Consider the following 17,246-nt stretch of genomic DNA (forward strand, 5'->3'; position numbering starts at 1 on the left):
GTCGATATTTCGATACGACAGCTATCTTGCTTCTATCCTGTTTTTTGCTTGTTGATAAATCTATCAGTTTGTTTCATTATGTTGTCAGGTTTACACATTATAGGTTAGTCTATTTGTCCATCTAATACTAGTTGCCTGTGACACATTAAGTAGTTGGGAAATTAAAAGAACGAACAAACATTATTTCAACTAAATAACAAGGAACTATAGCGTGGAATATGGAAGGTTTACTTGATGGCGTAGGCCGAATCATCTGATGCCGAGAGTGTAGTATTCACTACAACTACCAGGTTTGCCTGCCTGCTACATTTTGTGACGTCATGGTGTTCGCAAAACTTACGTGGAAAACATAGGAAGTGACCAATCCTGTTTATTCTTGGTGTAATGTCCAGGGCATTAGAATCTATCAGTCACTTGACCACCTTTCCCACTCGACTTGTCGCACGCATTTCCATATGATCACGTGATGAGATTTTTCCCCCTTGCGTCTTGCAAACCGTTTCGAAACCTGTAACGAAATTACAGACCCATCTCATCAAGCTAAACTCAACTGTCCGTGGGAAGAAGGGTGAGGGCTCTGGAATGAAATGCGTTTCTGATTAAGAAATATGTGCGTAATGAGTGGCTGACGAACGCGCTGGTTACGTCACTTATTATCTTCCTGGAAACATCTCTCTGCGGTTTGGGTCGGGAAAGAACCTTCTTCATGGGTAGAGAAACATCGTGTGGTAACCAAAGTGGTATGAAACTTTGAGAATTCTTTCTGCAACTAGACGGGAACTTCTTATTGGATGGTTTTGGAAGAATGGTAAAGGATAGAGCAACGTGGGAAGATGTTTCCTAGCATGTAATTAAAACAAATTTCGCAACTATGTGCGTTGAAAAGCTTCTCGGAATCTGAGAAGGAAATCTTGCCAGAATGCAATTGTTAAAAATTGTTCCTGTCGTAAAGTAACTCAACAAAATTTTATTGGACTTACAGCTTTACACGTGATTGTTTATGCCCAGCATAAGTCATAAAGTAAGAAGTTACATATTATGTCAAGGTGGATGCAAAGAGGTAGGACTGTACGTACAGGATATTCAGCGAACACCGTTGAATAACGTCACGATTAGGTATCGAGGCGAGGACTTCCAACTTACGTTACAACATCCGATGTATTCTCTCCTCACGTGGTATATGTAATTAGCTTTCTTTATGTTTGTTCAGGTTTTCTATTTCTACTTATGCAGAACCACTATGTGCCTCCGCCGGGTATCGATCCCGGGACACCTTGATTACACACAGAATTCCTGTTTTTTGTATTTATTCTCCCTCCCTCCTTTGCAGGTATGCATATAAGCATTTCTATTGAAACAACATAGGGGAAAAATGCTAAAGAAGGATATTTTCATTATTTTATTTAAGTATTTGGTGTGTCTTTCGGTAGTGCCGTAGCCCCCTGCCCCCCTAAATACATCCTTGTGAGTAAAGGTAAGTCACGGTAAAATTAACTTTACTGCGTTACTAAGACAAAGTTGTTATTTGTGTGCTTTTAGGAAAGGCACTGTGCTAGAGTTATTGAAAAATGTCAGATTAATATAAAGGTGTAATAAATTTAAAAAAGGGTGGTAATCTAAAGTAAACTTGATAAAAGATTAAAACCGTGAATTTTTAGCGGACCCAGGCTATATTTTAAATAGATGGAGGAACTACTTTAAAGACCTTTTAAATGTTCATGTACAGGAGATAAATTAGAAGTAAATGAAGTACTCACAGCAGAACCTTTAGTACGAGATTAACGATGCTATTAAAAGGCTAAAGAATAACAAAGCACTTGGCATTGATTTAATATGGTGGGAATTCGTTAATATGTGAAATTCATAAATTAATTTGTTCAATATGGAATAAAGATGAATTCCTCAACAGTGGAGAGAATCTATCATTGTTCCTGTGTTTAAAAAAGGTGATAAAATGAACTGCAATAATTACCGTAGGATTTCTCTGCTTCTCAACATCATATAAAATATTATCTAACATTCTTTTAACAGGACTCACATGGTAATGAAATTATAGGTGATTATCAATGTGGATTTAAACGTAACCGATCAACTATAGATCAGGTTTTTCACTTTATACACACTTGAGAAAAAGTGGGAATATAATCAAAATGTCCATCAGCTATTCATTGATTTTGAAGGGCCATATAATAGCCGAATTTGGAATACCTAAGAAACTTGTTGATATGATAAAAGTATGCAATAATGAAAGAGAAATAAAATTCGTGGTGGTATTGATATGTCTGACAAATTTACAATTCACGATGGGTTAAGACAGAGAGATGCATTATCTTCCATTGCTCTTTTATTTTGCCTTCGAATACTGTTAGGAAGGTAAAAGAAACTAAAGAAGGACTACAATTAAATGGTGTGACTCAGTTGTTAGCATATGCAGATGATGTAGACTTATTAGGGGATGATATAAATACAATTAAGAATAATGCTAAAATATTTTTCAAAACCGCTAAAGAGATAGGTTTGGAAGTTAGCAAAGAGAAAACTAAATATATGCTTACAGGCCGAAACCAAGTGTTAAGTAATAATCAAAATTTAATTATTGGTAACTCGTTTGAATCAGTCTCCAAATTCAAGTACGTATTAACAAATGAAGATGATAATAAAGAGGAAATAGAAAGCAGGCTTAATATACAAAACAGTAATTTTGCCTGTAATATTATATGGATGTGAAACTTGGTCCCTTACATTAAAAGAGGAACATAAATTAAAAGTATTTGAAAATAAATCCTTGGGAAAATATTTCGACCTAAGAGGGATGACGAGACAGGTGCGTGGAGAAGGTTACATAATTTAGAACTACACACTTTATATTCCTGTCCAGATATTATTACGTAGAATATTAAATCAAGAAGACTTTGGTGGGCAGGCCATGTGGCACGAATGGGAGAAGAAAGAAGAGTTTACAGGATTCTTGTTTGCAAATCTGATGGTAAGAGACCAAGGAAGGCCAAGACGAATATGGAGGGATAACGTTGAGATGGACCTAAATGAAATAGGTAAGGATGGAAAAGATTGGATTGAGCTTGCCCAGGATAGGGACAGAAGGCTAGAGCGTTAGTTAGTTAGAGTTACTTAAAAAGTAACCGTTTCTTGTAACGTTTTCTGTTTGGCTAAGATTGATCGAACGGCTTGTTTTTAGAATTCCACCAACTCTATTTTCTCTCATGATCCAACCTACCCTTTGTGCCTCTTTCCCTTTTCTTTCCTCCATGGAGAATTGCATAATTGCAACTACCACGTGACCCCGAATTTGGTCGTCCACTTCCTTGGAACGTGCCAGAACCTCCACAGCCTTGTTTCCAGTTGGCACAGTTCCGGGTGTTCTTTTTCCTCCTAGCTAGTTCCTGTCTGTAGCTACTCCGGGAACTTTTAACTTTGCTGCCAACTGAAAGTTCTCCAGCAAAGGAAACGGTTGTCTCTATCGCAATAATGAATGGACTGGGAAAAAAATAGTCAATTTTTGTTCAAACAGTAAATTCTACTTCGGTTTAGCCGTATGATTCAACTAGAATTTCCATCCTGCAACTACTGTAATATTGGAATCTCGTTTCCATAGAAACCACCACAATTTGTAGGAGTTGCTTGGGAAATGTATTAAAAATTAATTCGTATCTCAAATCAAAGCAATGCACATCCACGGATATGTGGATGATGCTACTACAGCCTTATATAAATCGAAACCAGAATATAATAAGGTTATGAATATAGCTACCACATCAATATATTCTAAATAGTTTTTGTTGCCGCTGGTAAAACAAACGCCACTTTGAAGTATCATGAAATCGATAGCGTCATTCAAATGCGTTTCTTTGCGAGAATTTGTCATGGATTTTTGTTTACAATTTGATCTTAAAATCTGATGACAATGTGTGTGTACGGCAAAAGCTGCTGAGTGGTATCACGCACTTGTCAAGTTCACAATCGGGTAGCTCTTGTATGGTCTTACGGCGGTCGGCCTACATGCTGGAAAGGAATGAAGCGACCAATCCAGCGCGTTGAGTAACACAGCAGCTTGTAGAAGGAGGTGCGCGCAGCACCTCCTCCCGTGACTTCGTAACTCACGGCCCCAACGCTGCCCCAACGTATTACCCGCTCCCCACTTCCCTTGCCAGCATGTAGAGCGCCCGCCGTAAGACTAGACATTGCAAAGAACTGGGTTGTATCGTCTGCTGAACTGTGCCTTTCTGTGGATTTAGTGTAGTTAAGAATCCATGCAAGGGACTAGATTAAGGCCGTTCCTGTAAAAACGCTGGGTGATCACATGGACACCACTCATAATGCATAATAGTAGCAAAAATGGTGGAAGAAGGTGGCCAAAGGTGTTGGGTACTAGCAACAGAAGATACTGGATTGAGGTCTCAGCCCATGCTTGGGTGTTCTTTTGTAATTTATCTTCATCAATTTTATGTAATCATGAATGATATTCAACGTCATCATTAATCTGACGAGGTAGATAAGCGACAGAAATGAAGTGAATGAGAAAATACATAATGCAACTTATTCCAGCTTTTTACACTAATTTTAAACAAATTTCAAACAGTTTGAACTTCCTTATAAAGTTTTACAAGAGCATAGCTTACGTAAGGTAATTAGTACCGCAAACTATAGTTTTCCAGTGGTTTGAATTCCTTTGTGTCGGGAAATTGTGTCGACTAAAGAAACTTTTTGCGTTTATCTCTTTATCAAGCTTTCTTCAACGACAGCATATTGCATTCAGTCAAATTATCCAAGGAGGATACAATGGGATGCACAAGTATTGCTCGGCAAATTGTCCATGACTATTTTCATTAATTTTTCTCTTGCATCCTGCGAGTTTTTTAGTAATGGATTATTGCTTATGCTGATGCATAAGTTGTCAGCAGATTGCTTCAAATTCTGTTTCAATTGTTGAAGCTCTCGGTTCGTAAAACAAAGAAATGAAGCACAGTGATGGACAATTTTGTTGTGGTAAAACTTATGCAACTCACTGTACTAGGATCTAGAATCTTGGGACATGGTTGGATGCATCAGTACTACCAAGCAAATTGTCCATGACCATGCTTATTCTCTTTGTTTTACCAACTAGAGCTTCTCTGCACGAGCGTGCGTACAGTGGGAAATGTGAGTAAAATTGTCCATGACTATTTTCATTAATTTTTCTCTTACATCCTATGTGTTTTTAAGCGATGGATTTTTATGTATGCTGGTGCAGAAGTTGTCAGCAGCTTGTTTTGAGTTTCTCTTTTATTCTTGAAGCTCTTATTGGGTCAAATAAAGTGCACGAACATGGTGATGGACAATTTGCACGGTGATTCTCATGGATCCCACTGTACAAACCGATTAAATACACGTAGGATGCGAGAGTAAAATCAATTAAAGTAGTCCTGGACAATTTACCGAGCAATACTTGTACATTCCACTGTACACATAAAAAATCTAGTCCTTAGAAACATGTAGGATGCAACAGAAGAAATAAAGAAAATAGTCATCAACAATACTTGTGCGTCCAACTGTACGGACAACGTGGGTTCTGTACATGTGCAGCGTATATTGATACATTTGTAGGTTTAATTGTATCTTCTGCATATATACTGTGTAAAGAAACAAACTGCCAGAGTACTAAGTGAGGTGAGTGTACAAGGAGCACTATACGGATCAGATTTAGGAGACTACGATGTACCTCTGTACCCCCGTCCCTTACTGTTCTTGTGTCGCTGTGTCGGGTAACCGTGATCCGAGTATTATTGACTGTAACTATTTTGAATGTCGCACGTTTTAGTATTCAAGAAACCTCAGTGTTTCAAAAGTTTCTCACCAATAATTTTGGTCATTAACAAATAGGAATGCAGGTAACGTTTTTGAATCTTTTTCCTATTTAAAGGCTTTTCGGTTGAGATTTTTTCTCTCCGCTATGCAGTAAAAGTAACGTTTGTAAATTATTTCATGCGGGTCCATGATGACATGCTCATATATAGAACAAAATGTCGCTATATCATAGTTCGAGATTTGGTGATTAATGCCGTGCGGAACTCTTGCTAGCGTGGAAACATGATAGGTGTAAACGTAATTGTAAAGAAAATTCCATGTTAGGGATATATAATTCGGGTTGGAAACACTTGCAGTTTACAATAATTGCAATTATATTTGTTTCAACTTCCCACTTATTGCCATGAATGTTTGCATACGCTGTGGCTAAACTTCGATTTATCCCTTTTTTGCTCGTGGGTAGCCACCAAAACCGCAGCTTCTAACTTGCTGAACCTCACTGTTTTCGCAGTCAAGTTGGTGTCCGCTCAACCACATGCAAATCCAACTGGAGAAGTTTAGTAGCCCTTCAATAGCGCCATGGAGACGCTATTGTCCAGACTGCTACGGGAAAACTGGATGCAACTGCAGGCATTGTTCCCTGACGTAGAAATTGTCTGTAGTGCGGTTCCTAAAGTCTCCATGAAGTTGAAGCACCCAGAAATACCAAATTATTGGTTTTAGCAACTAAAAATGATATTAACGTCCCGTTATAGCAAGCTGATGCTGTGTTTGATTTTAAACTGAAGATTTTTCTTTTCCAACCAGGGAATGATAAGTTCCTAACCTTCGAAAGTACAGGGAGCTCCCAAAAAATGTAACCGAAATGTAGAACGTTGTATTATGTGTTCAGTTACCTTTTTGGGCCACCCTGTATATGTAACCACAGTTACGGTTATATTATATCATTCATCACTGGGTTTTCACTGGCTAAACGTGATTTTAAGGCAGAAAATTCATAATTTTACTAGAGGTATGTCATATCTTTGTAAAAATACTAAACTACAACCCTGATGGTTTAATGGTAACGTCGTTGCCTTGTAATGAAGGGCCTCTGGTTGGATACCCGGTGGAGGCACATTGCACAGTAATTCGAATTCCACTGTCCAGTTGCTATGAGCCTATCTGTGCCTAAAGTGGACTTAACACAACAATTCAAACGAAATTACAAGTTATAATTGTGCAAAATGAAATATGTTTAGTAAAATTTATATGTAGTGTTTTGTAAAACGATCGTAAATAGTGTCCATGGTTCCAGTTGTTATTATAAAGTTACAATTTCAATTATCTTTTGTTGCGCACATGTTATAACAGGGTTGCCCAAACTACGGCCCGCGGGCCACAATGGGCCAATAATGGCTTTGTGTGTGGTCTGCCTTAGCACTTATAAGACCTCCAACTTACTTTTAAAGTGTACAAAATAAGGCAATGACAAATACGTTTCAAGCATTGAAATCAGGGAAATGTTAGATCAGGAAACGCTATATGATTTTATGTTAAGGGAAAAGATCAAATTCTGGAATAAGCAACATCATCAACGGAATTCGTTAAGAAGAATTCACAAAATGCCACGATTCAATTAAGTGAAATCGCAGGCTAAATATTAAAACAACAAAATGGATGTGCGCATAGCGTCAGTCATTCACTAAAAGGAACCAGGAATAGTAATAATAAAAGAAATAAGCAACATAAATCGAGCATTGTAATTGTGACCGTCTCTCTCTCTACAAGAAAATAGAAGAAAATACAGCAGGTCTAGTATAGTTAGCTAGCCAAGTTTAACATATAAGTAAATCCTACCACATATATACAATGAATGTAATATGCTCACTTTACATGACAATTGAGCAAAATGAATAACAGTGTCCAAAAAATGAAGAAAAGAAGAAGACATGATAAAAGGCCAAACTAACAAATAAGAAGGCATGGCACGAATCTTGCCGAAATTTCAATAGAAAACCATCAAGATTGCTGATGAGATGAGATATGAGACCCAGTTCAATTATGACGCTTTGCCTTATACATATTTACGATCATGACGGACTTTATCTGATCATCTTCCATGCGGGGATATCCTTGGCAAGCCCCAAACACCTGTCACATATGAATGAAGTCCCAAAAAGTGTATTTATTATTAGTAGTAGTAAAATCTGCTGAACCCGAAAACTATAAGATGTATAGTAATTTTAGAAAATAAATAGTGTTTAAACTGTACTATTGATCACACAATATTACCCTTCAGAAAGTTTATATTCCATTCTACTCACAAATTTAGTCCAGCGATATCCAACTTTCTGAGTAAAATATCCTCTAGCACACACCTATCAAACATGAAGTTACCAAGACCTGTTCTTTGAACCAGCTACTTAGCAACCGCTTGCAAAACAATGAAGCAATAGTTGCCAACACTCAAGAGGGAAAACGTAAAGTGAAAATTTTAATCGAGTATATGGTATAGTTGAAGTCCTGATTCGAACGCCAGTTCGGTATCGTTTACATAGCTCGAAGCCGACCGGACGCGTATCCGCTTTCGAGACAGCATTTGAGAAGCCCTGTTGTCACTTTTACCTGCAGCGTTGAGACATCCAGCAAGAACTGCGGCGACGTTACACTCCTAACGTCTCCACATTGTATAAAAATATAGCACAACACAATAACACAACCTAGCAGAGATAACCGTAACCTCACAATATGAAATCTCTAAAGAAACTGAATTGGCAACATCGCATTTACTCCACGTGGACTTGACATGTGGTTGTCAGAGGAAAACTGATCTCTCGGAACTTTCTTTGAAGTAAAGTGGCGTTCGAATCAGGGCCTGAACTATACTGCCCTCTGACACGACCAATTTTGCCAGTACACCTCGTAAAAAAGAACACTTTTTTTATGAATATTCCATAATTAACCCCAAAAATCGTATGTAAAGCGTAAAATGCGTAAAGATTTATCGTTCTTTTATCAATTCGATCCACGTACTGAACGTTTATGCAGAGCACGATTTTCTTGTTTAGTGTTTCAAAAATATCTACACAGACGAAGTTAATTCCCATGTAAGTTTAGTATCTCTATCGCATTTTGTACAAAAGTTACTTACGTTCAGAATCTCGGTTCAATGACTTTTCGAACACGGTGTATTTCCTCAGAACAGGTATCAATATTTTATTAATGTCAATTAGCTCTCACTACGTACGTAGTTTTATGGCTTCAGAATCTCATGGGCCTTGTAAGATATCTACTGCGTGGTAAGGCTTTCTAAGTGATGTGGGTGAATCATGTCATGTTATTATGTCAGAAGTGCAGCGTTTCCATCGTATTCTATCTCGCCATAACAAAAGAGTACGTATAAACTTCATTCGAATTTTCCACGAAATAAAGAGATAGTAGGAAGATATTTCTCAAAGTAAAACCAAGTAAGGTGCATTATTTAGCTAGTAAAAGACTCATTACTTTGATCTCTTTACTGAATAAATCATTAAATATATAATAATTAGATGATCATAGAGTATAGAGTGTCATCTATGCTTCTCCACGTAACTAAAACTTGACTGAAAATCCATCAGTAATTAACGTGAAGCCATTATATAATTGATTGATTAACTATTATGAATTTGTTTACACTAGCTATATACTGTTGTGAACATTCATTTGCAAAGTTATCCATCAAAATATTAATACTTATATATGAGCGAAAATTATTGTGGCCCTTTCCTTCTTATCTACCAACTGCTAAGACGTTCGACATAAAAAAAGCAATCAGAATGACGTCGTACTGACCTCCGTGGCAGAACGGTTAGTAAAGCGCGCTTTGACGCCAGGGGTCCCGGGCTCGAATCCCGGCCTGAGCATGGGTGTTCTTTGTGAGTGTCCTTTCATCATATCATCACTCATCCTTCGCGATGAGCCAAAAGGGGCAGAAAGCGAAGTACAATAAACCAAATCAATCAACTACGTCTTAGCAATTCACTGGTGTAGTGATAGAGACTTAGTTATAAGAGAGTATCCAATTAATGAACAATGCGCATAAACAAATTATCTTCCTCTTAAATGGTATTTCTGAACTGTGCCCACTTTCTTGTAAGTGATTAATGTTTTTTTATACTAGATAATTAATAGTACCGTCCGAATTTTCCGCACTTATTGAAAAACCAACCAAGATAGACACGGCAGAAGGAGGGACATCCCTGTATCAGACGATGAATTTTAACGGGTTTTGTTTTATATTGAAGCCACAACACCAAGAAATTCCATAAAATATGTTAGATTTGATTACATTTCAGGGCACGGCTTTTATATTTACTCTTGGATAATATACGAAATATTTAGTGAGCGAAGTTCAGACACAGGCTGCTGTAGAGTAAGATGCCTGGCTATTTTCCATTTGTAGCTTGGGTGCGAGTTACAACTCCCTCAGCCGCCAATCACCAAGCGCGCCGCTGACGTTATCTCATCGCGACACCTATCACTAACACTCTTGCTCACGCTCTGCAGTGTTGGTAGACTGGCTAGCCAGCCTTGGGCAGTCAGCTACAGTTTAACCATGATAAGAATGTCCCCGAAAACTCGCTAAGTAGAACATTCATTTGCGTTCTACTCTCGCTTCCCCTTGACAGTGCAGCAAAATTTGTCAATGCGGAAACAGGAACAATACAAGCAGCTGATTGCATCGGCCACGTTCGCTTACGGTTGAAAATTCGACTACAGCGCCACATGGACATACTTATCTTGGCCAACGTTTAGTTAAGAACATGTGAGTTCACATACACTGAAGTCAAAAGAAAAGGAAGAACAAAGAATTTTATAAATGCAACAGTGGAAAAGTTGACAGAAAATGGTAGATCTTAAGGGTACAAGCATCAGTTTCCATGTCCATCCAGACTTGAGAATCCGAAACAGCTCCTCCCCCACCGATCTTTATCCGCGGCGAGCTGAGGAAAGAGAGGTCTGTGCCCAGGATGGTTGTAGGACGGGTAAAAACCTGGCATTACGCTTATAAGAGTATTATTTCACTTGTTCTCTTCGGAATATCAAACTTCCGATGGCATATAAAAAAGCACATGAACAGAAAGAGGACAGGTTGAAGATTTTGCTTGTGTTGGGATACGTCGAAACTTCCATTTGACTAGCCTTACCTTGCCTTGAAGCTGAAGTTGATTCTCCACAAGGAATACATGGGATTCTTCATAATTTTTTTTACAGATCGTACCTAGCTTAATAATCAACTATAAAAACAGCTTCCACTTGCAACATGGGAGTGCGAAACTTTCACTCGTCGCCTTAACTTCAAGATCACTTCTCAAGGGTTTACTACGCAACAGCTTCTTCCTCCAATGGGTATAGTGCGAGAGGTAACATAGCGCCCTGAGCGTTACCTTCCCGGGATCTAATTTTCGGCCCTATCGTGTTTGAGCGTGAGAGAGCTTGTTGACTTGGTTGAGCCATTTTCGTAGGAAACGTGAGGCACGTTTCCGCCTCAGGGTATCCATTAGAATATTGATGCTTTTACCGTGGCACCCTCGGCTCCTTAATCACTGTTGTGAGGATTCACTGGACTGAGGCTAACTCTGTATTGATCTCCGGCGTAAAATGGAGACCCAAAGTCCAGCGGTGGAGTGCACGACTGAGATTCAGAGAGGTTGGGAAAATGACGTCACCATACAAGCAGTTGCAGCTATTGGTAGAAATTCTACGCAACCAACCTGCACTTTGCCCCTTGAAAAAGTCAAAATATCGCTGAACATGTGTTCCCACTTAAGGTTTTGTCCTAATTTTATCTATCATAATGTTGACGAAAGGTGTAAAATTGTAATTTTAAAAAAACATTAAACACTAATTCTTTGTAGCAGTGTTTCTTGGCCTTCGTGAAGAGAATTTAAAAGTCAATGCACAGGTCCCAACAATTTTACTCATAAATACCTTTCTGATTTATCTAACTTATTGCATTAGCTCTACTTAATATGTACCTTTGAAATTAAATATTAGTAAATAAATGATGATATAATCATAAAATATAAGTTTGATTATGCCTATGTTTGTCGATAAATATAACATTTGGTTTAAATTAGTTGTCACTAAACTGGACTCACAGCCTGTATAATCCTCTGTGGAGCTTGTGTTGTGTTCTGTTCGTATATTTATGATTGTCCTTTCGTCAGTTTCGTCTTATAATCATTCATCCTCATCTTCGCGATTGGCGAAAAGTGACAGAAAAGCGAAGTAAAATAAAATAAATCAAAAAGCCCCAGACTCTATCTGAAAGGTGGCCTCGATAGTAGGATTGCTTTGAAAACGACAACAACATGAAAGAAATGAGATATTTGAAATATGTTTAAAAGGTCAGACACAATGGAATTGACCCAACGATTATGTATATACACATATATCAGTAGCGTATACTGAGTCCAAACTCTGGGCTATCTCACTATGTCAACGTGCTCCTAGGCTATGAATAGAAATAAGTTAACTAACTACTAAGAAAACAGGTTGCCAACTCATAGAAAATCTGGTTACCAACTCATAAGAAATCTGGGTGCCAACTCATAGAAAATCTGGTTACCAACTCATAAGAAATCTGGGTGCCAACTCATAAGTAATCAGGTTGCCAACTCATAAGTAATCAGGTTGCCAACTCATAAGAAATCAGGTTGCCAACTCATAAGTAATCAGGTTGCCAACTCATAAGAAATCAGATTACGAACTCCAGAATCACCATCCTCATCTCACTGATATGAATAATTTTATTTACAATTTCTGATCGATTTTTTCCTGTATTTTATTCTTGACGCTTCAGGCTTCGCAGATAGCCTACCTAGATTAGAATATACGCTCCTGACTGTATGTATATACGGCATCATATCCAGGTAACAGGAGCAGCTCACACTAGTTGTAGATAAAAAGAGGAGGGACAAATGACGATATTAGCTCGAGCCTGCACATACGAGATATATGCTAGCCTGACTTAGAATACTGTTGGTGAGAATTGAAGAGACTCACAGAAAATTTTCTAAGGGGAGCGGTTTAAATCAAAACCTTGTGTTTTGAAGCGGAATGTATGTTATATTGAAGATTGTGTGACGTCATGATGTGATCGTAAAATAGTTGTAAAATGGTAAATGAAAGAAGCATCAACGAAGAAGAAAGTGACAGGAATACACAAAGAGAAAGAAAGAGGAAAGAACTAGTGCTAGAGAGAGAAGCCGAAGAAAGGAAAGAAGAAACTGAAATATAGCGAAAGACGGGGAGAAAAGAGAGTTCAAGAGAAACAGATATAAAAGAAAGAAAGAGAAAAACAACAAAGTGAGAAAAGGGAGAGCGAGTTGAAAAAACAGAAATAAAGAAAAACAGGGAGAGAGACCAAAGGAAACACAAATAAAAGAGAGAGAGAAAAAGAAAAACAACGAAGTTAAAGAAGCAAGAGAGAGATAAAGATACAGAACTAAAGGGAGAGACAGACCAAGAGAAACAAAAATAAAGGAAAGAGAAAAACAGCAAAGTGAGAACAGAAGAGAGTGAAAGAAACAAAAATATAAGAAGAGAGAGAGAGAAAGACACCAAATGAGAAAAATATAGAGAACAGAAACAAACGCGAGAGTGAGAAAAGAAGGAAGCATATGAAAAGAGGAAAGGTAATAAAAGAAATGATCGACAAGAGATCAAAACAGTAAGTAGGAAATAAATTCCAAGACTGAGAAAGACGAAATGGAGCAAAACAGTACAAAATCATAAAAGAGCAAGGAAAAAAGTTTACATATAAAATAAGGAAGAATAAGCAAGTCTTTCTTATTCCAGGGGAATTCGCCTGACCCCCTCCTTCCTCCTTTAAACTCCCCTGAGGGCGCCGAATTGGTGAGTAACTCTACCAGATGAATAATCGGTTCGATTCATTTCTCTCTTTAAGCTAGCTCCCAGCACTGGCGTGTAGAATGTGTCGATTCAAGCTGAATCGGCAACACAAGACTGACACTGACAAACGAGAGGATGATGGATGGCTCGCCCACAGAAAAAAAAACGCTGTCAAAATGACAACGAGGAGAAAGCAAGAATTAGGAACTGCAGTCAGAGAGTAAAAAGTTAAAAGAGAATGAATTTCGAACCACTCTTCTCCTGAGCTGATGTGAAAAAGTTCGAGCAAGTGAATGAAGCTCAATGGCAATAATAGGAATTTCTAGGCCAAATTAAAACAATTATATGCTTATACAGTCACGATCAAAAGTAGGTTAAAGGCCATTGTAAATTTGCACAGGAAATGGAACTTTGAATTTCAATCAACCGCTGTATCCTGAGAGACAGTTAACCTCAGACCGCACAATGGGTTGGCAAATTTAGAGCTAGCGTGCGAATTTTCGTTTAGTGTCTAAATGCAGTGTCTCACTTATAGCACAATTCTCAAACACCTTTTTCGTAAAGCACCGTCCTTGGTTTTCTGACGTCTGGCTGAGTACGAGTGCGGAGGTGCGAGTGATTGATTGATTTGGTTTATTTTACTTCGCTTTTCTGCCAGTCTTAGCTAATCGCGAAGAAGAGGATGAGTGGCGATATAATGAAATTGATGAAGGGACTCTCACAAATAACACCCATGCTCAGCCTGGATTCGAACCCGGGAGGCCTGGCGTCGTAGCGCTATGTGATAACCACTACTCCACGGAGGTCGGTAGTGGATGCGAGTAGTGTCACCGCACCGGGGGACACAAAGCTGAGGATCCTACATTTGCTCATGTACAGTCACGAACACTTTTGTATTGTTGCAATGGAATCGTTAAAATCTAGTAGTGACTGCAACTGTACGTATAATTAAATTCCCTAAGCCTGTGTGATTCGGCGGTTATTGGCAAATGTCAATACCATGGCATTATGATTAAAATAGGCATTACATGAATAGTAGCCCTCTCTCCCACTTACTTAACATGCAACTTCCCAGAGGACAAACAACTTTTATTGTCTTTTTCGCATGTTTAATGGGGTGTCACAATTCTCCTCCGGGGAGAGAGGGAAGTGTAACGTTATTTGGAACTTACTAAACGGATGGGTGCTTTAGAGAAGGATACCTTACCAATTATTACATATTGCCATTCGTTTATGGTACAATAAAAATTGTCCTTTGAGAGTGGATATTGAAAGAGTTTTCCTTCTTTCTTTCTTTCTTTCCTTCTTTCTTTCCTTCTTTCTTTCTTTTCTTCTTTCTTTTCTTCTTTCTTTCCTTCTTTCTTTCTTGTGAGAAGAAAGAGAGAGAGAGAAAAGCTTTAATTCTTCCCTTCTTTCTTTCCTTCTTTCTTTCTTTCCTTCTTTCTTACCTTCTTTCTTTCTTTCCTTCTTTCTTACCTTCTTTCTTTCTTTCCTTCTTTCTTTTTTCTTCTTTCTTTCTTTCAGAGAGAGAGAGAGAGAGAGAAAGAAAGAAAGAAAGAAAGAAAGTAGGAAGGAGAGAAGGAAAGAAAAAAGGAAGGAAGGAAAGAATGAGAGAGAGAGTTTTTCCTTCTTTCTTTCTTTCTTTCTTTCTTTCTTTCCTTCTTTCTTTTTTCTTCTTTCTTTCTTTCAGAGAGAGAGAGAAAGAAAGAAAGAAAGAAAGAAAGAAAGTAGGAAGGAGAGAAGGAAAGAAAGTAGAAAGGAGAGAAGGAAAGAAAGAAGGAAGGAAGGAAAGAAAGAAGGAAGGAAGGAAAGAGAGAATGAGAGAGAGAGAGTTTTTCCTTCTTTCTTTCTTTCTTTCTTTATTTCCTTCTTTCTTTTTCCTTCTATCTTTCTTTCAGAGAGAGAGAAAGAAAAAGAAAGAAAGAAAGTAGGAAGGAGAGAAAGAAAGAAAGAAGGAAAAACTCTCTCTCTCTTTCTTTCCTTCTTTCTTTCTTGTGAGAAGAAAGAGAGAGAGAAAGAAGTGAGAAGGAAAGAAAGAAAGAAGGAAAGAAAAATGGGAGAAGGGCACTGACCCCCCCCCCCCCATTTTCCCTTGAAGAATTTTTAAGGACAGAGTGTGTCTCGCGTCTCTAAAGTCAGCGCCTTTCCAGCCGCTGATGGCCCCCCACACTTTATTCAATTCTCTTTATTCTTGGGCAAGGTTCAGCAAATGCAGATCTATCACCTAACCTCACAAATAAAGATTACATTATCATACTGGAAAATTATACGATACTGCATGAATGAAATAACGTAAAAGACTTATGTAAAGAAAAGCTAATGCTACTACATAAAGAAATGACAAAACACAGATGAAATACGAGTATATACAGTGCTTGTGTGCAAATAAGTAACATAAATAATAATAATAATAATAATACATGTACAGTATGCGCCAAAATATACAGTACTGAAATAAAAAGATGAACAAAAGTATAAGACATGTTACAATATAGTGACTGGTCTATATGCAACCCAAATAACAATCGTGCCTCTTGGGTTGCGTAACTGTCAGGAAACCTAAGGTTAGGTTAGGTTAGGGCATGTGGAGTGGACGATTGTCATTTGGGTTGCATATAGACCAGTCACCTTTTTCAAACTCGGTCCATCTTCACGACCGCTTCCGTATGAGCGGAAATAATGCTCAACTATGAATACTTTTTCCTCCGTCGAGAGACCCATTTCCAACAACAACTGCACAACACAACTTGCTTTTCACTACTGCGAACACGTGCAGCTGGAGCTATGCCCCGTCGACAAACGCAACCACGTGTTCGAGATGCGCGAGTTTCAGTACTGTATATTTTGGCGCATACCGTATTTCTACTTAGTTCGAATCCAGTTTAAGGTCATATATTTTCTGGTAATTCGCAAGAAATTGTTTTTTTATTGTATGTGTTTTGATTTTTATTTTTATCATCAATCAGTGAATCATATACTGTCTTAGCCTAATTTTGGGTGATCCATGGTCCACTCCCCACCGTTAATACCCCTTCAAGTTCCTGTAATTTACAAAAAATGACCGTAATTGAAGGGAAGAGATCCACCAACTCCCTTCTCACCTTACCATACATTTTAACGGCAGTGCACCCACATTCCCACCGTGGCAAATAATATTTAGAACTCGCAGCTTCGGCGATGGAACAGAAGCTAAATAATTCAATGTGCTAAATTGCTGCTTTCATGAATATCCACTAACAACAAACCGAGAGCTTTCAACTCATATCGACAGCAAAATGTTAACAAAAAGCTTAACTGTGGATTTTATGTCAATCCATAATACTGGATAAATCCTTTTTTTCTTGTAATATTGTTCGCTTCCGTCCCTCTTCCCCTCATCTATGGATTGGAAATCAAATTTCCACGGGATTAGAGATTGCAATTTGTAATGGTCGGATAATTTCCTTTGATGGGAAATTTACGCTTTTTTTCCCGCTGGTTTACAGACTGAAATCGGTTTTAAAGTTTCAAAATGCATTCCCTTTGCCGGCGGCTGTGTCGATATACTAGCTTTTTTTTTCAGATGA

This window comes from Lepisma saccharinum, chromosome 16 (assembly GCF_977018435.1).
Source record: "Lepisma saccharinum chromosome 16, izLepSacc3.1, whole genome shotgun sequence".
Taxonomy (NCBI): Eukaryota; Metazoa; Arthropoda; class Insecta; order Zygentoma; family Lepismatidae; genus Lepisma; species Lepisma saccharinum.